Genomic DNA, 23561 nt, shown 5'->3' with positions numbered 1-23561 from the left:
CTTCCTTTCATATTGCCGGCAAATATTCCGGCAAACTGGTGGAGTAGATGGTGTCCATCAAAGGAGGAATTGCTAATGGCTGCCACCTGTATAACCGTAGTTATGCAAAGAGGAGGGTAAAAAGCATGCACTGAAATGCTCATAGGCTTGAAGGAGTGTTAATTTATATTTGTATGTGTCAGAGTGGTGCAACTAAATATTTTGAATTAAAAAAATGTTTGGTTTGGGTCCGCTTTAAGTAACTTTTCAACATTTTGCAATTTAAAAAAGTAGGTGAACTATCACAATATTTTGAGTATTTTCTTGCTTGCTGGTGGTTTAAAGGGTATTTTATTGACAAGTTGTGCAAGTGGTCCCTAGGAGAAAACTTAGGAGAAGAAGTTAATTGCTTATGGACCCTGATATTGTTTCAAAGGAAATAAATATGGCAGCCTCCTTATGCATTTCACTGAACTTCCCTTCAAGATTCTTAGTCTTTTCTACTTCCTACTTTGAAGATCCACTTTAAAGTAAACCTGTCAATAATTAAACTAGTGACAGCATATTTTAGGATGAAACAGAGTTCTCTACAGTACTGTACCAACTGCGATTAGCTATAAACACACCCACTAATGCCTCCTTCACACTATGGGCTTGATTCACTAAACCGTGATAACTCATAGCACGGCCGCGCTAGCGTTTGCACGCAAAAATTCACGATTGCACACGAAAATTCTCGATTGCGAGGCCGTGCTATGAGTTATCACGGTTTAGTGAGTCAAGCCCTATCGCCATGTGCATTTCATCAACATGTATACGCCATTGCATGTCACAAGAACATTAGAGGTGCATAGAGTGCACGCCCATCTGCGTTTACAGACAGAAAACTGTAAGGGCCATGGCCCTAACATCACGCTGTGGGAGGGGTTTCACCACAATATCAGCTATTCAGATGACGCTGATGATCTATTCCAGAGAAGGTAAAGATTTATCATGTGAAAGGGGGTATTGGCTACTGATTGGGATGAAGTTCAATCTGGGGTTAAAGTTCCTCTTATTGATCATGCTATAGCATTCATCAGCTTAGAGCAGGCAGGAGATGGGAAGCTGCTTCCTGGTTTATTCAGTAAAAGGCCCATGTCTGTCTTTGTCTTTGTGTCTGCATTTCTGTGAATTCAACTCACCCCTCTCAGTTTCTGTTTAGAATAATCAATGGTCATAACCATTTAAGGACCAGGCCATTATGTGCAGATCTGTGCTGCGTGGGCTCTCCAGCCCACAGCACAGATCTGGAATGAGGCAGGGCGACCAGACTTCCCCCCCTTTTTTCCCCACTAGGGGGATGACCTGCAGGGGGGGTCTGATCGCCGCCGCTCTGTGTGGCCGAGCGGGGGGGGCTCATCAAAGCCCCCCTCCGCAGCGATTTCCTTCCTCCCTCCCTCTCCCTCTTGTTGTGGGTGGCACAGGACGGCGATCCGTCCTGCGCCGCCTAGGATAGGCTTCAGCCTATCAGATGCAGGCGATCCCCGGCCAATCAGGGGCAGTATGATTTAAACAGCAGGGATTTCTTCCCCACGTGTTTACATTTAGCCTGCGAGCCGGGATCGGAGGCTCGCAGGCTGTTCACGGAGGCACCCTCCGTGAACTGACATGGAATGGAAACACCACTTCGACCTGCCGACGCCTATTGGCGTTAGGCGGTCGTTAAGTGGTTAAGATGGCAATACATTTTTCAATTGATCGATTTAACAATTCGAGCAGCATAATCAAAAGTTAAACTATGATCAATTGCATGTTATATAATCTCAAATGAATGATTGTTTCTATCACATTTTTCACTTTTTAGTTTGTTTTTTGAAGAGAAATTATCAGTTAAAAGGTTGTTTTATGTTTGATGAAGAAATCATTTGAATATATATTTTGGATTGATTTAGTTATAATGTTTAATCGATTGTTCTCTGAAATTATTCGATTGTAGCATGTATGGCCACCTTTACAATCCTATTTCATGCCCCAGAGTTTTGCCTGACAAACTGTATTTTGCAGAATGAGTTAAATGAGGCATAAACAGTCAATAAAGTTTTAATTACAAAAGCATTTTAATTCTCCTACCTTTTAACTTGCGTACGCTATTGATTATACATTCGTTAGAACATAATCGGGCATTTGGTCTTTAGTGTGCCCTGGGTGTTTTATTCAAGACATCAAAGCCATTCTGTAAGTCCTAAGAACAAAGGCTTAATAGTTTGAAGCCTGTCCAACATCAGTCTGTACCAGCTAGCCATGTGTCTTACCTTTCAAGACATGGATTAACCTTTTTGCAAGCTGAGAACTTATTCTAGTCAAATAAGCTCAATAACTGTTGCCACAAAATGAAACTAGAAAAATACTAGCTTGCATCAGGTTCAGCTATATATTAACCTGTTGCAAGTAAGTTTCAGATCTGTTCATTGAGCTTTGAAGTATTGCACAGTAAAGTCACGTCTGCAAATGTTTTGTTGTTTGGTGAAAATTAGATTATACAGGCATTCATTTGAGGAACAATATAGATGTCTTTCCTCAAAGCCCTTCTTATATTATAATAGAACCCCAAGCACAATTTATCTACTAGTTCCTTGTAGCCAATCAGTGCAGAGCTTGTTCATAGTGCAAAAACTCCTTGATTATCTGGTATCAGATAGATGCCTTTTAAAGTGTACCAGAGCTGTGGCTAAAAGAAGATTTTATACTCACCCGGGGCTTCCTCCTGCTGCATAAACACGTCTGTGTCCCACGCCGTCCTCCCGCGGTCTGCCGTTCAGCCGCGAACAGCCCCGATAACTTGCTCAGTTGGGTCCAGTTTGGGTGTTCTGCGCATGCAAACCATCACCAATATCACCCTCGATATTGTGGCCTGATTGGCCTTCCAATTTGATAATTTTATTGAATTGGTGCCACAACATGCCTGCCCAATCGGATCTTTCGAACAATTTCCGGACAAAATCTGTCACAAGGATTGATTGAACGTGCTGGAAAATCTTGGTCCCAAGTGCTCAATAGCGTGCACGGCAGTAATGTCGGTTGATATTGCGACGACCAACCATAGCCATTGTCCCCTGTGTAAAGTGCAAAATTCTCACCTGTCCACCACAGCGACTCCTGGCTTCTGGTGTCTACCGTTACCGCAAGTGCCTGTACCATGTCACCGGGCACGTTTGTGAAGTCCTTATACATTCCTGGTGTCATGCGGTACAGGTGCTTGTGGTGACGCCAAACACCGAGAAGAGTATGAGACATACTGGTGAACAAGTGAGACTTTACTGAGCATGGGCACCTGGAGAGACACTTTGACACTTGGGGGTTGGCCAGGCAGGCGGCTGAGACGCTAGGCCGTTTTCTGATAGATTTCATGCATTTATGGTAGTTTAATAAAGAAAGTATAATTTGCATTTAATCTTATGTTACTCCTAGAGAATATATTTTCAACATTCCAAATAATATCAAAAGCTACAGTTTCATCCGTATCCTTTAAACACAGATCATGAATGAAAGCATACTGCCATGCAATCTCTTTACACAAACATCTGGAATGAAATGCATATTTATATACCACTTTTCTTCTGTCGGACTTAAAGTGCTTGAGAGCTGCTTGAGGGGTGCTTTTTAGGCCAGCCCATGTATCCAGCATCAGGTGATACTGGGGACATTGCTGTATTATGAAAATATATTGTCCAATAGACTAGTCACATTTTCCAGTGAAATCATTTGATTGGTACATTTTGAAACTGCAAAGATTTGGAGTAATATTTGCATAATCCTGCATCATCTTAGAATTATTTGCATATTTCCAATATGGTAGAAAGTTGACACCGAGCCAAAAGTTTGTACTAAATTCCTTTTAGATGTCCATGGTCTGAACAAATACAATTTAAAAATGACATCATATTAATAATATTAGCATTAAATTGAAAATCATTTTTGAAATACTGGTTAATCATCTTCACATGTGACTATAATACATAGCATAACTGTAGAGACACAACATGTATCTAATATACGGCACCCACCTTTTCCTCTTTCCCTGCTCAAACGCTGTAGCATTTGGAGGTTGGAATAGTAGCAGGAGAGAATAACAGTAAGTTTATGGGGGTGATAACACTGATTGCCAGGTTTTGCGACAAGCAGCTACACTGACAGCTTGGCAGTTGGCACTGAAAATTCACATCAATGAGGTACCATTGACAAGAGGAGCGAGGGTGGGTAATTATTTAGATATTCTCAAAAATGGTGAGGTTGGACCGCTGTCTTTTCCATTTGTTTGCTGTTTATATCCACTGTCATCTCTCCAGTGTTGCTGTGAGTTATACTGTTTTCAGAGAGGGCAGTGGGCTATTGTTGGTGACAATATCTATATAAACCCTGGTCAAACAATGAGCAACTCTCTCTGTGGCAGTCCATACCAGTATCTGCAACTCCAAGATTAAAAAGCTAATTTTAAGTTGGTTGGGTTCAGCTTTTACCTGAAAAATGTGATGATTCTCTCCATTCTTTTCTGCACTTCGAAAGCATGGATCCCAAGTCCTCGTAGCTGACATCGATATACACTCTTAATTTTGAAGTCTGTGTAAAATTGTGGTGAGCCTTGATAAGTTTAGTCCTAAATACTGAAGGAGCCAGTGCCAAAGAGAGCAGAGGGGAAATTATTTGGAAAAGGGGGCAGTTGAACTACTGGGTGCTGCCATCCACATGCAGATAATAAAAGTTGTTGACTATCCAGTCCTGCTAAAGTAAAACAGTGTCCAAAGAGGTCAGCAGGTTGCTGTGGATGAGCCCTTATTACTGGCATTGGTATACACTTGAAATGTTGATGTTTGTTTAAAATAGCTTTGAGCTTTGATAACTTACGTTCTATAAACCTCAAACATGTTCTGATACTTATGTGTCCAGGCTAGACCTGTGAGTGTCACATATCTGTGACAATCCTCTCAGCACTATACAGATCTTCATATGTCCAAGATAGAAGAGGGTTGTTGCATGCCTGTGACAATCCTCAAGGCAGTGTGTGTAAGGGAAAAGTACTTTAGGCAAGCTTGCTAAAGACAAGCAGGCTTCTTTTAGCCAATGCCACATGACGGACATATTCAACTGCAGGACAGAAACACAGGTGGAAGTTCTTGGGCTTGAATTGGGATCTATATCATGACAGCCTGTTAAGCATTTGTGTCACGAGCTACAGATGCTTCTCAAAAGATGCTGAGAACATAAACATGGATTAGGCTCCTTGCACACTGCATGCGATTTTGATTCCGATTCCGATTTTTAATCGGTTTTTACATCCGATCCCGATTTTTAATCGTTACTACATGCTGCGTTTTTTGATCCGTTTTTCTGTTGATTGCATTCAGGGAAAATCGGAATTGCAAATCTGAATCGGAAACGGAATCAGAATCGGAAAACGGATTTGCAGTGTGCAGGGAGCCTTATAGTAGGTGAGTGATTACTCAGAATTCTTATCTACCAGATAAGGCTTTATAGCTCTAGCACACAGGTGTCGAACTTCAGCTCTTGAGGGCCATATCCATGCCTGTGTTTAGGATGGACTGAGAAATGGAGAAATGTGTTCTATGTAATGAATCACACCTTTTCTGGCTCAGGCCCATCAATTATTTTGAGCTGTGCAAAAATGTGCGAGGACCTTGGCCCTTGAGGACTGGAGTTTGACATTCCTGCTCTAGAATGTTCCAAACTAGCATACTAGTTAAAGCAATCTACTGATATTGGATTTCTGTCACCGGAACTTATCATTCATGGCACTTTTGGGTAACACTCAGATGTCCCTCACCCTCTGTTAATGTCTTATCAGATTTATTTAGCTAGGTGATATTATATATCAATAGCAGGATGCTCTTTGGCCCTTGTTTACTTTCCATCCCTTAGCACATGCTGAGAGCCAAAGAAGTATCTCCTAACAGCCGTACCCGCTATAGATGAAAGTCAGACACAAATTAGCAATGTTGCTCAAACAACATCTCCCTTCAAAAAGAAACGACAAGTAGTCTAAATTACATTGTCCACACACACTCATATTTCAAACGATCATGTTGTTTGAAAACTGTGTGCCCAAGTATAAAGGGACATTTCTCACAATGTGCGCATGCTCTGGAACAATAACGTTTTACCAACTTCTAAACGCCAGCTGACTGCATAATATCTGCCCAATAATCGTCTGAGTTGATCCCTCACTTGAATCAGGCAGAATACAAGGTACCGTATTTTTCGGACTATAAGACGCACTTTTTCTCCCTCAAAAGTGGGGAGAAAAAGTCCCTGCGTCTTATAGTCCGAAGGTAGCAAAAAGTAGTGCACAAATTGAAAAAAAAAAACACAAAACCGTTCCTTACTCTTTGCCTCCTTAGGTCTCTGTCCGTGTGCTTTGCTGCATATCACCTTTTTCGCCTCTCTCTTCCACCAGCCTCATGCGGTGCCCCCACTGTAGCCACACATCTGTGCCCCGGGATTTAAATTCATCGGCCACTCAGACCGGCTCCATGCAGGCAATCATCTGCCCACGTGCCTGCCCGTAATGCCACCGCCAATCATTCAAGTCCATGCTGCGTCAATCATCTGCCTCTCTATGTCGCCGCTACATCTGCCTCCATGCCCGCTCTCTGTGCCTCCAAAATAACCCGCCCGTGGCCAGCTATCAGTGCGGCAATGCCACCGCCAATCATTAAAGTCCATGCTGCGTCAATCATCCGCCTCTCTATGTCGCCGCTATATCCGCCTCCATGCCCGCTCTCTGTGCCTCCAAAATAACCTGTCTCTGGCCAGCTGTCCGTGCGGCATCCATGCCTGCTTGCCAAATTCCTGCATGGCATCGGCGTGGCAGAAGACGGGAGATCGTAGTGGTAGTTATGACTACCGATGCCTCAGTACTTCCTTGTACTTCCGCCGCATCACACGTCACGTGGTGGGAGCTAGTAAACAAGGAAGTACTGAGGCATCGGTAGTCATAACTACCGCTACGATCTCCCGTCTTCTGCCACGCCGATGCCATGCAGGAATTTGGCGAGCAGGCATGGATGCCGCACGGACAGCTGGCCAGAGACATGTTATTTTGGAGGCACAGAGAGCGGGCATGGAGGCGGATATAGCGGCGACATAGAGAGACGGATGACTGATGCAGCATGGACTTTAATGATTGGCGGTGGCGTGGAGAGTGGCCATGGAGTCGGACATTATCTGAAATTAGCCCTGGGTCATGCCTTTTCTGCCTCCACCCCTCCCCCTCCCGTCACAATACATGTAGGAACAGCTGCTGCAGCCCCCGCTGAGATGGTCACTGCACCCCCGCCGTGTCAACATCATCACAGCTTACATGAACAGCTGGATAGGTGAGGTCACAAGTGTTTTGTTATTGCAGCTGGTGGGGAGGAAGGAGTTAGTTTAATGTAGTGTAGTGTTACAGGTGGGGCAGGGGTTAGTTAGTGTTGTGTAGTAAATGGTGGGGGAATCGGGATTAGTGTAATGTAATGTAGTGTAGTGTAGTGTAGTTTGTTGTGTTGTAGGGTTAGTGGTGGGGCATCAGAGTTTAGTGTAGGGCACTTAGTCTACTGGTGGGGGCAGCAGGAGTTAGTGTAGTGGGGTCCTGAAGCTTAGTTATTGTAGCTGGTGAAGACAGCTTGGGGGGAAAAAAGTCTACAAGATGCCCCTGCACCATGGACACACTCAGGTTAAGGCATATTATTTTTTCCTGTTTTTTGGCCTCTAAACATGGGTGCGTCTTATGGTCCGGAGCGTCTTATAGTCCGAAAAATACGGTAGCTCGTAGTTGTCGTTTAACTACATTTTTTACAAAGCTAGTCGTCCGAAACAGTGAAATCTGATGTTCGTTGGACCTTTCACAGAACTTTTATGTAGTGTGTACACAAGGCATTATAGTCCTTATAATAGCTGTCCAGGCCACTTATTACTAGCACTGTTTTATGGCTGTGGAGGTAATTGACACAGTTCCTTTGACAGAAATATTTTTTTTCTGTGATGAGTGCTTCAGTTTCACCCCCAACTTTTTATTCTTGTTGGGCCTGATTCACAATCACAATAGCTCCCCTTACTGCACGTTTAGTGTGCCTTATCAGAGTTAGCGTGCCTTATCAGAGTAGCATAGCGAGCGCTATAAACTTATGCCTGCTAATTGGCAATGACGAGAGCTCCACTCGTCCTGCCCTGAGCCCCTGCGGGTCCAATCACTTTAAAGGATACCCGAGTTGACATGTGACATGATGAGATAAACATGGGTATGTACAGTGCCTAGCACACAAATAACTATGCCCGAAAGAGCTAAATATCAGGTATGTAAGTGGCTGACTCAGTCCTGACTCAGACAGGAAGTGACTACAGTGTGACCCTCACTGATAAGAAATTACAACTATAAAACACTTTCCTAGCAGAAATTTTAGCTCTGGTATACTTCAATGCATGTGTCATTGAGAAAAAACAATAAAACAGTTAAAACTTAAAAAGTAGATTTAAACATAAAATAAAACTGTGGAATATCTTAAAAAGTCATTTTGAAGAGAAGGCAGATAGTTACAATTGTTTATTTCGTTAGTTTATTTTTGCCTCGGGTGTCCTTTAAAGGACATTATCCCCGCACTTTGATTGGCCCAATAGGCTGCCTGTCACCTGACAGGAAACTTGACAGGCAGCCTATTGGGGTAATCAAAGTGCGGGGATAATGTCCTTTAAAGTGATTGGATCCGCAGGGGCTCAAGGCAGGACGAGTGGAGCTCTCATCATTACCAATTAGCAGGCGTAAGTTCGTAGCGCTCGCTATGCTACTCTGATAAGGAACGCTAACTATCATAAGGCATGTTAACTCTGATAAGGCATGTCAACTCTGATAAGGCATGTTAACTCTGATACGGCACGCTAAGTGTGCAGTAAAGGGAACTATAGTGAATCAACCCCGTTGTGCTATAGCCAAAATAATGGCCTGGAAAAATATAGTAGCTAGTCAGGGGCGTAGCAATAGGGGGTGCAGAGGTTGCGACCGAATTGGGGCCCTTGGGCCAGAAGGACCCTCCCTCAACCACAGTATTCGCTCTCTATTGGTCCTGTGCTGGTAATAATTTACATATATGCTTTGAATAGTGGTAATCATTAACAAACTGTTCCCCATCCTCTTCTTGCAACTCTGACACTGTGGTTGTCCTTGGCAGGTTTTGGTGCGCCGTATCAATTGTTATGTTAAGAGTGCTTGGGGAGCCCCATTGTAAAACTTGCACCGGGGCCCATAGCTCCTTAGCTACACCACCGCAGCTAGTGAAGTATCTCATACAGAATATGAAAGGCTGAAAGCAAGAGAAAGCCAAGTGCTCTTCTATCTTACCAGGTGATCACATCTTCCAGGAGTTGCCATTCTCACACTGGTGCAGAGAATTCAAACCACGGTTATGTACAGGGATCCTTCACATGTAAATGACTCCTAAACATCCTATTTCTTTTTGTTTTCTTTTTTCATGTCCTAAATATCATATATTTATTTATGCTGTTCTGAGGCTTCTGGTGGCTGGATAGTATACTGCCTATGACAAAGGAGACCTGGATTTGACCCGGGTTTGAATCTCAGCTCTTCCTGTTCAGTGAGCCAGCACCTATTGAGTAGGAGACCTTGGGCAAGACTCCCTATCACTGCTACTGCCAATAGAGCGCATCCTAGTGGCTGCAGCACTGGCTGGCACTTTGAGTCCACCAGGAGAAAAGTGCAATATATTATTTGTCTTATTTGATTTGTCTTGAGGCTTCTAATTCTGTACATACACAGTTTAAAAATGACATCATATTAATAATATTGCCAATTAATGAAAAATCATTTATTACAATTGTGAACATCTGTAATGCTGTATAAAGACGGATCTTCCATCTAAAGTGTGTGGCTTTAAAGCAGTATCACCTGTTGTTTACAACCATCGCCTGATTCATAACAGGCCAGTGCAATCACTGAAAATTAGTAAAAGCATAATGCGAGATTCCCCTTTTGTTGTGGGCATCTATTTATCCTAAATTTTATTTTTATCCTAAAGTTTGATTTTCCCCTCTCCACACGGATGACCATTTGCTGTGGCTTTTGTGAATAAGTCTTATTTTGTATATGCAGCTTATTTTGTATATACAGCTAAAATTGGACACTCATTAGAGGCTCCATCGTCCACTGGGCTCTTAGAAGTAGTTTAGGGTTAAGAAGGGCCTATTGTATGACATACCAGTGTAGCAGAGGGTGAAGTATGATGAGGTGACTGGCAGGGAACATGCCAGCAAAGCGAAGTAGAATATGAGGTGCGAGGAGTGACATTGAGTCTGGCAGCAGTATATTGTATTTATTGGAAAAGGGACAGCTTAGCTTATAGAAGGCCAACTGTAAGGAAGTCGCTAATATTAAATTTAGATCTGATGAAAGACAGGAATTTGGCTCTTGATAGCATATTCTTACTGCATGATATTTGGGGGGGGGGGGGGGAACAGACGTCAAGTATCAAGTGAGTCACACTGGTTTCTACAATAATCGGAGATGAGAGACAAGAAAAAAAAAAAAGCCTTAAAGTAAGAGACACATATATATGGGCATTGGATGAAACCTGGTTAATGAAGCAATGCAAAGGTTATAGTAAGGGCAGCCATCAGGGGGGTACAAGAGGGACAGTAGTATGGAGCCCAGGAAGGGTCTGGGGCCCAAACAGTGGCAGTGCCACTCGAGCCTCTGCTGGCAATGATTCTACCGTGGCATAACAGGAGTTGTGTGGTCATCTCTGTCTTCCCTGCTGTGTGATTGTGGAACACGCATCAATGCAGGGGGCAGGGTTTTATGGGCGACAGGCAAGCTACTTTGACTCTACCCCACATACCATGGCTCCACCCCCACACAATCTGCCTATCACTTCATCTGCAGCTATAATCAACCTATCAGATTTTTATTTGGTGTGAGAGGGGCCCTGTAGATTTGCCAAGTATGGAGCCCAGAAAATTCTGATGGCAGCCCTGGTTATAATAGCTGTACAGTTCTAAGAGTACTAATGTAAAGGATTGCGGAGATGCCAACGCGCGGTCTGGCGGCGGGGCAGCTGTCTCCGCGTTCAGACCGGCGGTTTCCGCATAGCAGCATGCGTCTGGTTTGTCTGAGCCTTCTAGTGCACACAGATGGAGAGCTGCGCGCGCTGAGAGGCAGGACCTTTATGCCAGGAGGAGAGGGATCAGCTGATCAGGTTGGTCAGCTGATCCCAGCGCAGACTGTCATTGGCTGAGTAGTGCTGGGTGGCGCTGAGGAGCGCTGCACTATATATAGATCTCGCTGGTCAGTCTCAAGTTGTCTGCCGTTGCGAATAAATACGTGTGAGCACTCAGACCATAGTCAGATCCCGCAGTGTGTTAGAACCAGGTGGACCTGGGAATTCACACTTAGCCAGATTACGCTTGTGTCATTACTGTGTTATACTTTAGACCAGTTCCAGGGTGTTGCGACCACGGACCTCACACCCAAGCTTAGGAATACTGTGTCATTGCTGTGTTATACTTTAGACCAGTTCCAGGGTGTTGTGACCAAGGACCTCACACCCAAGCTTAGGAATACTGTGTCATTGCTGTGTTATACTTTAAACCAGTTCCAGGGTGGTGTGACCATGGACCTCACACCCAAGCTTAGGAATACTGTGTCATTGCTGTGTTATACTTTAGACCAGTTCCAGGGTGTTGTGACCACGGATCTCACACCCAAGCTTAGGAATACTGTGTCATTGCTGTGTTATACTTTAGACCAGTTCCTGGGTATTGAGACCACGGACCTCACACTCTAGACTAGGCCTCTGCTTTATCTGTTATGACCAATTGCTCTCTAGACCTCTCTCCTGCTTTCTGATTCGTTACCTATGCATATCTGCCTACCTGTTGCCAAACCCTGCCTGTACCTGGTTACCGAATCAGCCTTCTGTCTCTGTACCTTATCTGCTCGTGTGTTGCCGACCTGGCCTGGCAGACCCTTCTGGCTGTCACTCATACCTTGAGTGTTCAGTCTGTCTGTACTACCTGTGACACTACCCAGCCGAGTGTCAGGTAGCTGCAGAAACCTCCTGTTCCTCAGAGAGGCCTCTCGGCAGTTCAATCAGGGGCTCTCTCTCGTCCTTTGGCTGCCATATAGTCTGATTCTCAGTATTGCAGGGAATCATTGGCTCGCAGGTTATCTCTATCCCCTTTCCTAGGAGATAGTTCACACCCAGCCAAGGGCCACCTGCTCCTCAGGTGGTCCATGCTCATTGTTATCTGCGTCTCCCGCCCCACGGCAGACAGCCTACTGTTGCACCAAAACACTTACACTTTATCAGGTGTCCAGAGGTTAGTCATACTTGTATTATTGGTGATTCTGCAGATCATCAATAATCGGGTATATATCTGTATTGAAGATGTTTACCATGCGCTCCTCTTAGAATTAACCAAACTAAAAATATTAGTAAATTGTTGATTAAATTAATTAAAATATCACAATATCAAAATGTATCAGAAATATCAAAAATATCAAAAAGGTACTCCGCTGGATCGCTAACTACCTACCACAGTGTGTATCTCTGTCAGTACAAATATAGAAAAAATGGTACAGCGCTCAACAGCCTAAAAATCCACATATATAAAATTGCAACACTAATTTATATATATATTAGTCAAATTCTACAACACAGTCTCTGATAATTTCCAAAATGGTGCAATATGCAGTGCCAACTATTTTTTGGCACTGCATATTGCACCATTTTGGAAATTATCAGAGACTGTGTTGTAGAATTTGACTAATATATATATAAATTAGTGTTGCAATTTTATATATGTGGATATTTAGGCTGTTGAGCGCTGTACCATTTTTTCTATATATATATCTGTATTGTTGGTGATACTGCAGATCACCAATAATCAGATTCTCTTTGTGTGCTGACACCAATCGTTACAACTAATTTCTGTATATCTAAAAACATATGTTTATTCTAAATCCACTAAAATAATCATATATAGTTATACTGTATGCCCAAAACAACATTAAACATGATCTATTATTATTATTATTTAGTATTTGTATAACGCTGACGTCTTGCCACTAACTGTCCCTCCTATCAACATGAAAAGGGTATAAATGCAGTTTCTACAAATATATAAACTGCAAACCATAAAGAACACTTAGTACAAAAATCATAAATCAGCGTTTTGGGATAAAGTCAGTGAATTTTACCTAAACGAGGCATGGTCCCACATGCAATTAACTTTTTCTCATGTGTTATCTCCAAGGAGATCATCTTCATCTTCTCCTTAAAGGGAGAGGGTAGGGGAAACAGAGAGCGCTCCGATGGTGCATTAAACACAAAGTATACTCAGCACACACTTAAGCAGTTAAACTTACAATCTCTAGTAGCTGTATAGCGCTTTCACTCAAAATCCTCCAGTTGGTGTTCTCAGCCTAATCCAGCCTGGCCAGGGCTGGCGGTGTGGATGGTAAACACTAGAGAACGTCCGTCCGGGGAGAGCAGCGCGCGGCTTATGCCGTCTGACGTCACACGGCAGAAGGAGCGCTCTCTGTTTCCCCTACCCTCTTGTTTTAACAGTAACTGGCTCCATCCAGTACAAGAGAGCCGCACCGGGTGCATTTAAAGGGCCATAACTGATTTGTAGAGCGCAAGTACTAACATTTTCTCCTTAAAGGGACCCTGAGCAGATGCCGTGGGTCTGCATATAAGTATACCCACTGCTATTTGGTAAAGAGCTGACAGTTACCAGCTCCTAATGTAAGCACCCCTGCTCCCAGGCTGGCCGCTATAAATTACATTATAACCGGCGACTCTGACGTAAAGTCGCGCTGTGACCCGGAACAGGAAGCCTGCGGGTCCTCCTGGCTTCCTGGCTCCTTCCCCCTCCCTCTGCCGCACGGCATATTGTGGTTCACGCGCGGCAGAGGAAGGGGGAAGAAGCCAGGAAGCCTGCGCATGTGCAGAGAGGAATAGCCATGGGTATGCTTATATGCATACCCACAACGTCTACTCTGGGTCCCTTTAAAATAAATTCTCAGCATTTTACAAATGAAAAAGTACCTATAAGTAAGTAAAAAAAAGTACTGTAAAAATATTCTGAGTATTTTCTTGCTTGCTGGTGGTTTAAAAAGCATTTTATAACAAGGTGTGAAAATATTACATAGGAGAAAACTAAGGAGAAAAAATGAATTGAATATGGGTCATAATCTGCTTAAAGAACAAAACCAGCAGAAAAAGTGAGCAGTTAAAATCTGACAGAACTGACCGGTTTAGGACCAGTCTATCTCCCTTAATGGTATATTCTCAGGGTTAACTTTGTTTTTAAAAGCATTAACTGCCAAAATAGTGTGCAAGTGAGTTGAGAGGTTGGCTGGTATCTTGCTATTTTGGCAGTTAATGTGGACCTGAACTCTTGCACAGGACTGAAGAAATACATAGAGGAATGCACCCTGGATGTATTTAGATAGTTTAGCCTGTTTAATTCCCCCTCATTTGTGTGTAATTGCAAGTTTGTAATCTGATCTCTCCCTTGTGTTACATAACTGCCTATGGCAGAGATGGCAGATAAGGCCATTTAAAAGCACTAGAGGTTAACAATATGCCTGCTTCCATGAATCATCAAGCAGATTTAGTTTAGGATTTGTATCAGGTGTAACAAAGAAATGTTTTTTTTAAAGGTTATTATGCTGTTGTGTATCTTTTAGAGCAGAGAGGACATTCTGAGTTCAGGAAAGAAAACCCTGAGAATCCCCCACGAGGAGATGGACTTGTGAAAACCTTTGCTGTCGATTTTAACTGCTTACTTTTTTCGCTGGAGTAGTCCTTTAACGCTGGTATCTATGTTGCTGCTATATAAATAATAATAATAGCAGTAATAATAATAAAAACCTCAATAATAAAAACACTTATTATATTATATGATATGCTGTATAGGTGGAACATTTGGTTCTGTGTACCCCCACTGTCCGAATTGCAGATTCGTTTATTGTGTATTGTTTTTTTTAAAGGAAACCATAGCTGAGGGATCCTAAAGATTTTATACTCACCCGAAGATTCCTCCAGCTTCATAAGCACGTGTGAGTCCCTCGCTGTCCTCCCGTGGTCTGCCGTTCAGCTGCGATCAGTCCCGGTACTTAGCTCAGTCACATCAGTCTGGGCTGCTACGCATGCGCAGTAGCCGAGACTGAGCCTATTACCGGGGCTCACACGTCCTTATGGAGCTGGAGGAAGCTCCGGGTATAAAATCTTTAGGGTCCCTCAGCTCTGGTACACTTTAACCCATTCGCGTTCCGTCGTTTTCACGTGAGAAATGTTCACCTCCCATTCATTAGCCTATAACTTTATCACTACTTATCACAATGAACTGATCTATATCTTGTTTTTTCCGCCACCAATTAGGCTTTCTTTGGGGGGTACATTTTGCTAAGAGCCACTTTACTGTAAATGCATTTTAACAGGAAGAATAAGAAAAAAAAAATGGAAAAATTCATTATTTCTCAGTTTTCAGCCATTATAGTTTTAAAATAATACATGCCTCCATAATTAAAACTCACGTATTGTATTTGCCCATATGTCCCGGTTATTACCCCGTTAAAATGATGTCCCTATCACAATGTATGGCGACAATATTTTATTTGGAAATAAAGGTGCATTTTTTCCATTTTGCATCTATCACTATTTACAAGTTTAAAATAAAAAAAAATATAGAAATATTTCATCTTTACATTGATATTTAAAAAGTTTAGACCCTTAGGTAAATATTTACATGTTTTTTTTTATTATTGTAATGTTTTTTGTTTTTTTTTATAGTAAACATTTTATTTGGGTAGTTTTAGGAGGGTGGGAGGTAAACAATAGATTTATAATGTAAATATGTGTTATTACTTTTTGGCCACAAGATGGCGGCCATGAGTTTGTTTACATGACATCACTCTAAGCATAACACACGCTTAGAGTGACGCATCGGGGAGGGAACAGCCAGAAAAAGCACAGCTTCCGAGAGAAGCTGTCGCTTTTTCAGCGGGGGAGAGGAATCAGTGATCGGGCACCATAGCCCGATACATGAATTCCGTGGCTTCCGAATCCGCGGCCGGGAGTGCGCATGCACGCGCGCGATCGGCCGTGGGAGCGCGCGGTAGCGCGCATGGTTCCTGGACGTAGTTTCTACGTCCAGGAACCAAAGTAGGTTAAGTACAGTTTTTAGTGTATGCAGGAATGCTAGATCCTCAGAGTGCTGTATATTTAGCTAAGAAAAGATGTTTTTAACACAATACAATTTTCCCCTATATGTCAAATCTGTAATTGTAAATAAAGCCTAATTTGCTTAGTGCATGAGTAGACTTTCTTTAAAATTTGTACTGACTACGCCTAATGCTGGGAATACACGGGTCGATCAGGCGGCCGATTAGCCACCGGATCGACCCCAGCCGCGTCACCGCTCGTCCGCGCGTGCACGCGGATCAATTCCTGCTCGTACCCGCAGGTGGTCCTTATCAGCCGCTCGATTCCCTGCCATTGTCTGCCGGCGGTGATCGAGCGGGCGGGGGTCGAGCGGCTTGATTGGGCCAGCTGAATATAATCAGCTGGCCAGATCAACTGGTCGATACACTGTACAGAAACGTACCGTGTATCCCCAGCATAAGGGCTGTTTTCCACTATTTCTACCATTTTCCCCTACAGTTCTTTCGCTGTGATTTTTTGTCTGATCTGTCGGGTGTATGACACGATTGCACTGCATTTGCGATTTCTGGCCGGGTTTAGAAAACATTTTGAACTGGCGAATTGTGAAAAAATCACATAGCAGTGCAATTGCTATGCAATTTTGCTGTGCCTCTATACTTTGTAACATTCTCACACGGTTTCCATTAGGTGAGTACTTAGATTTCCGCACTTTGATAGAAAATGCAATTTGATAGCAATTGGAATCACATCGCAAAATGCTGCCAGTAGATAAGAACCCTTACAGTACATTGCTACTGTTTTAGTGTCCTATGTCTATCTGACAGAAAAGTTGCACTTGAATTTTCTCATTTGCCCATATATAATTAACTTCTCCTGAATTTTCACGTAGGTGATACCTTGTTAAAAAAATGTCTTTTAATCCACTAGCAAGAAAGAAAATACTCAAAATAATTTTGATAGTACTTCACCTATAGCAAAGTGCTGAAAAGATGAGAAGGTGAAAAATTATCTCCTAGGAGAAAACTATGGAGAAAAAGTTAACTGTACAGTATATGGGGCACATTGTGAAATATGAACGTTTTGGTAGACATCATGTGATATTTTGCCTAGGCTTTACTTGATGATGGCACTATTTGCCAAACCGTTCAACTTTCTCTGTCTACTGGCTGGTGGCAGTCCGACTCCCTCATACATGACTGGCCTGCGGTTTCTTGCCTAACCTACAGGTGGTGCTGAGTGCCAGTGAATTCTGGCTGATTCACCAGTATTCTCAGATTTCCCTATGATGTTTGGACTGGCCTAGACTTAACTTTCGTTGCTAAATTTGTAGTATATCTGGTTTCTGCTTATATTGGTTTGACACAGTATCCTTGATGTAGTTGTTTGCCTGTATATAGCTGTATATACTGTTGCCTAGTCTTTTTCTTGTGTTTTGTACCAGTTAGTCGGATAGTTACGGCTTGGATGTCCTGGTGTGCGTACTCACCTGGCCACAAGTATTATTCGTATATTTGCAATTTTTTAAATACATATAATTCACTTATTTGTTTGTTCAGTCTTTAATTGCTGCAGAAGAATTTCCTGGTCTCTTGCCCTTGGGTGCTATAACAGGCCTACATCACATACCAGAGAAAATATTTTTTTGTCTGTTTTTAAATAAAAATAATAATGATTAAATATTGATGATGATAATAATAATAATAATTATAAATAATTTGGTAAATAAATACTATTTCAAACGAAATGTGGTAAGATAACTTTAAATACATATGGATAAATGAATTCCCTTGTAACTCAGAATCAGAATCAGAATCAGAATCATTTTATTTCGCCAAGCATGACTGGGTCAAGCCCGGAATTGGGTTTGGCACAATGGAGCGGTACATAGAAAGAAATACAGAAAAGAAACTCAAATATAGACATACACAAATCTACAGTCAGCATTAGATGTACATATAGCTCAGTATTAATCTTACGAAAACACACCCTACTGAAGTCTACTGCTCCTATGCAGGTGGTAGGGAGCTGATAGAGGGTGGTAGAATATTAAGGGAGTTCAGGAGGCTAACGGCCATCGGGAAGAACGAGTTCTTGTGTCTGGTGGTCTTGGTGGGGATGGCTCGAAGCCTCCGACCCAGTGAAAGTGGGGTGAAAAAACAGTGGCCTGGGTGAGAGGGGTCGCTTGCGATCCTCAGTGCCCTGGCTCTTAGTCTTGTGCTGTACAGGTGGTCAAGTGGAGGCAGAGGTCTCTCGATCACCCTCTCCGCTGACTTAATGATCTTCTGTAATTTGTGCCTGTCGCTGGCGGTGGCACCCACATACCAGACTAAGATGGCGGAGCAGGGGATCGATTCAATGGTGGCAGTGTAAAAGCATGTTAGGATCTCCTGCGCCATGCCGAACTTCCGCAGTTGGCGGAGGAAGAAGAGTCTCTGCTGGGCTTTCCGTTGGGTTGTCGTGATGTTGACCCTCCAACTGAGATCGTTGGAGATAGTGGTGCCCAGCAGGCGAGCGCAGGGCACACTGGCCACCACGGTGCCATCGATGTAGATGGGAGGAGGGGTAGGAGCCGACTTCCTAAAGTCAATTATAAGTTCGACGGTTTTGGCCGTGTTGAGCACCAGGCTGTTCTCCTTGCACCAGTGGCATAGTCTTTCTACCTGCTTCTGGTACTCCTGGATGTTGTCCTTAGTTACAAGGCCAACAATGGTGGTGTCGTCCGCAAATTTGATGACTTTGACAGAGTCTACCACGGATCTACAATCATTAGTGTAGAGGGAGAAGAGCAGCGGGGACAAGACGCAGCCCTGGGGTGCCCCCGTGTTGGTTATCACTTCTCGTGAGTAGATGTCCCCCAGCCTGACAACTTGGGATCTGTTAGAGAGAAAGTCAACGATCCATAGGCGTAGGGTGGGGTGGACCCCAAGTGCGGCCAGGACATTCTGGAGGGTGCGTGGGCATATGGTGTTAAATGCCGAGCTAAAGTCTAATAGCAGTACTATGTACTAATACTCTGATAACTCTAATGCTTAAAGCTCAGTATTGAATAGGTTGAAGAGAAATGAAAAAATATTTTTTATTGCTATCTACACCCCATCTAATAGAATTTCCCATTATTTTCTGTCCTAACTATAAGTTAAGAGATACAATAAACAAAAAGTATATAGCAGCATATCTACGTAAATGTATTTTATATGCAATGCAATTCATAAAATAGTACAACAATTAGAGCAGGTACAGATATACACTTATATCAAATATAAAATGGTTATACAGCTATTCTCAGATACACAGTGATTAATAAATGCAGTGTGTTTAACATATACAAAGTATAGATATTATGTGATAACATCAGGATTCATGCTCTATAATTAGTGAAGATTAGAGTAATAGGAGTGAGCTGCCTTTTCACTGCCGTAAGATTTCTGTAAAAGAACCCTTTTACGTTTCTACTGGCACATCATTCCGCTAGAAAAGTAGGGGTCCAGAAATCATAATTAAAAGAAAAAATATCCACCAAAAACTCAATGGGCATATGAACTCCAGCCTAAACAAACATACTGTTATTAAATTAGTCATGTTAATTAAAATAGATAGGTAATATAATCTCTTACTCACCCTGTTTTAAAAGAAAAGGCAAATGTTTGATTTCATGAGGGCAGCCATCTTTTTGGTTGAAAGGAGGTGACAGGGAGCGTGAGACACAGTTCCAACTGTCCTGTGTGCTGATGATCACCCCGTCCAGTTGCTAGGCAACGTGAACAACAACATAGGAAATCCCATCATGCTTTGCACAGCATCAGGGAAAAACCGCCCGGGCAGGTCTCTTTGATGGGTTGAGCTTAGCTAAAAATGCAGCTAAAAATGATGCTTTGGTAAGAAAAACAAAGTTCTGATGCTGTGAAACTGTTAAAGAAACACCAAGCCTTTTCATTTCTGCTGAGTAGATTTTTAGTCCGGAGGTTCACTTTAATTTTCTCCTAGGTGATATCTTCACAACTTGTAAATAAAATGGTTTTTGAACCACCAGAACGCAAACAAATACCCAAAATAATTTTTACAGTGCTTTTTCACCTACTTTTTGGTACTTTTTATATTGCAAAGTGCTAAATAGTTATTTTAAATTGAAGATGACAAATTAGTTACCAGGGAAGCTCAGGAGACAAAAATGAATTGCAAATGGCCCAAAACATCATAACTGATGCAAACAAGTTCCAAGGATGTTTAAACTCAAGAAGCAAAACCACTGCTAGCTTGAGTTCTATAACCTTGCATTCTGCTCAGCCACTATCCAGCTGTATCTTACTCCCACGATGCATTATACAGTTAGTGTTTTCAATGCTGTGGATTTCTGTCTTCAAATATTCAAATAGCGGGTAGAAGTTGTCACAGTGGCTCTGTGTAGTGAATCCACTTCTGGGTCTCCTGAAGTCCTCCTGATGCAGTATACCTCCTCTGTGTCCCAATGCTGCAGTGTCAGAGTGAAAAGCCTCTCCCCTTCCTCTGGATAGTATAAGGTGGCTGATTAGTGTAATGGTTAAGGACTCTGCCTCTGACACAGGTGACCTGAGTTTGAATCTTGGCTCTTCCTGTTCACTAAGCCAACACCTACCCTCTTTCCTTGAAAATTAGACCTACCCTGAAAATAAGCCCTTGCTGGAATTTTGAGCATGCTTGAAATATAAGCCCTACCCAAAAAATAAGCCCTAGCGGAAGTTAAAGAGGAGAAAGAGGCATCAGTCCTGTCATCCCAGCACACAGCAAGGTTATCAACAGGGCAGGTGCCTGATCAGTATAGTAGTATACCTTCAAATCCAGGAACAGCAGAGTACAAAGGAACAAGAATTGTTCTGCTGAGAGACACTTCCTGATAGAAATATATAGACATCTCCTGAAAATAAGCCCTATTATTCGAGAAAAAATGAATATAAAACACTGTCTTATGTTCGGGGAAACACGGCATTCAGTAAGGAGTCCTTGGGCTAGACTCCTTAACACTGTTGCTGCCTACTGAGCATGCCTTAGTGGCAGCAGCTCAAGCGCTTTGAGTCCACCAGGTGAAAAGCGCAATGTAAATGTTGTTTGTCTTGTCTTCCATATTCCACTGAGCAAACTATGGTAACAAGGGGGGGCACAAGCACAATAGTTTAGACTGCACTAGCTGCTGGCAGCTGTGCAAGAATTCCAGTGTCAAAGGGATACAATGCAATAATAACTATGAGGCCTCTTGCACACTGCAAGTGATTCCGATTCAGATTCTGATTTTTAATCAGTTTTTACATCCGATTCAGATTCCGATTTGCAGTGTGCAGGGAGCAAACTGCAAATCAGAATCTAAATCGGATGTAAAAACTGATTAAAAAGCGGAATCTGAATCGGAATCACTTGCAGTGTGCAAGAGGCCTGCATGTGGCCTAAAAAAAAAATAGAGGGAGAAATAAAGAGTGTGGGCTATTCTGCATAGTTTGTGTATGCTTAAATATACATCATAGAAAGATAATATGTAAGTAGGTCTCAAAATTTGACTGTATGGTAGTTATTTATTCAGTGAGGAAGAGTGATTGCTTTTGAATTTCGGTAGTTCGCAAATCTGCAGAGACCTACTTCTAGAAAATGTACCACCTGCTTATTGTATTCAATATAGAATCAGATTAATGAAAAACAATCATCATGGTAGGATTTGAAAACAAGCAGTTGATCAGAAGGACTAGTTCAAATAAAGAAGTCAAGATGTCATTTATGTAGAGTCTCAAGAGTTCAGAGAACATGTTTAAGATACACTTGACAAACTTATTTTCAAAATCGCCCCTGAAATAAGCAATATATCTCAGGACCATAAACAGCTGTCTCATGTAATTGTTATGGTACTCCCCAACAAATTGGAAATGGCTCTAAAGGTGGCCATACACAATACATTTTTTCTTTCTTTAAGGTGTCTATTAAAGATACACTTGTACAATACAACTGTAACAATTTACCAATTCTATGTAATGTTAGGATAAACTGAATGAATATAAAGTGTTATGTAAAGTAGTCCCTTGTATTACATAGAAGTGGTATGATAGTACAATCAAGATTGTAACATTTATCGACAGCTTTTAAATTCAATACATTTTCTTGTTTGGCTGTATTGTTTGAAACATAAAACAAGTCCACCACAGACTACCGTATTTTTCAGACCACAAGACACACTAGTGGGGGCAAAAAGTCACTGGCGAGGATATGAGGCCTGGCAGAGCCGGTAGAACAGGGCCCATGTGGAGGCGGAGGAGGAGAGGCAGCTGGGAGACAGCAGCGCTGATGCAGGAGCCCCGCTGGCCATGGGGAGATGACCGTCGAGCTACTGGTGCGAAGGGGAAAAAGGCCTCAGAGCACGTCAGAGAAATGCAAGCAAGGGGCGAATGGATGCAGTGGGAGAAAGCACATACCCTCTGTAGTGAGCAGCAGCATACCGTAAGCCACATGTCATCCGGCGTCTTCCAGCTTCTTCCTGCGCATGTGGCCCTGAGTCTTCCGTTGCCAGTAGGCATGTGTAATCCTGGTTACAGAAGACTCTGAACCACCTGAGAAGGATGAAGCCAGAAGATGCCAGCTGACATCGGCTGATATGTGCCTTACAGTATGCTGTGGCTCACTACGGAGGATATGTGCTTTCTCCCACTGCATCCATCCGCCCACTGCTTGCATTTCTCTGATGTGTGATCCCCTTCACATCAGCAGCTCGACAGTCGACTCCCCATGGCCAGCGGGGCTCCTGAATTGGCGCTTCTGTCTCCCAGCTGCCTCTCCTCCTCCGCCTCCACATGGTCCCTGTTCTCCTGGCTCTCCCAGACCTCATATCGCTGCCACAGCCCTTGACCAAGGCCAGCAAGACCTCCACCGCACCTGTGCTCCCTTACAGCCCCTACAGGAAGCCGGGCCATCTTCACCACGGACATGACAGCCCTTTCAACACCCATAGCACCTCCATACAACTGGGCACTGTCCTCTGCCCCCCACTGCATTGAGACACAAATTTGTAAACTGAACCACGGACTGTAACCTATACCACCACTGTCCCAGTGAGGCAGGCCTCCATTGTGCCTGACCCTTTCTGCTGTATGTGGGTACCCTGGACAACTGATCAGCTTGGATTGCATGGAGCAGACAATTTGAATGTAGCAAGGGTTGGTGAGTTGAGATACACACATGCTCTATGGTTCCTGCATATGCATTGCTATGCCCTAGCTTGCCTGTAACTCCTCTGAATTGTGCTTTACTGTGGTATACTGCTCTGCTGTTTCCACCTTTGAATATTTTGCATTTGAAGTTGAATGCTGATAGATGTTGATAGAGACAGCCTTGGGGGGAGAAGCTGCACAAGAT

At 42.9% G+C, this 23561-nt stretch overlaps 1 protein-coding gene across 3 annotated transcripts in view; it reads left to right on the top strand.

The window, feature by feature from the left end:
• Window positions 1-23561, top strand: part of WIF1 (WNT inhibitory factor 1) — a 121376-nt gene that overhangs the window by 54590 nt on the left and 43225 nt on the right. The gene's annotated exons all lie outside the window — the stretch shown is intronic.

The sequence above is a fragment of the Hyperolius riggenbachi genome, chromosome 3, assembly GCF_040937935.1.
Source record: "Hyperolius riggenbachi isolate aHypRig1 chromosome 3, aHypRig1.pri, whole genome shotgun sequence".
Classification (NCBI taxonomy): domain Eukaryota; kingdom Metazoa; phylum Chordata; class Amphibia; order Anura; family Hyperoliidae; genus Hyperolius; species Hyperolius riggenbachi.
This window is presented reverse-complemented; position numbering and strand designations above follow the sequence as displayed.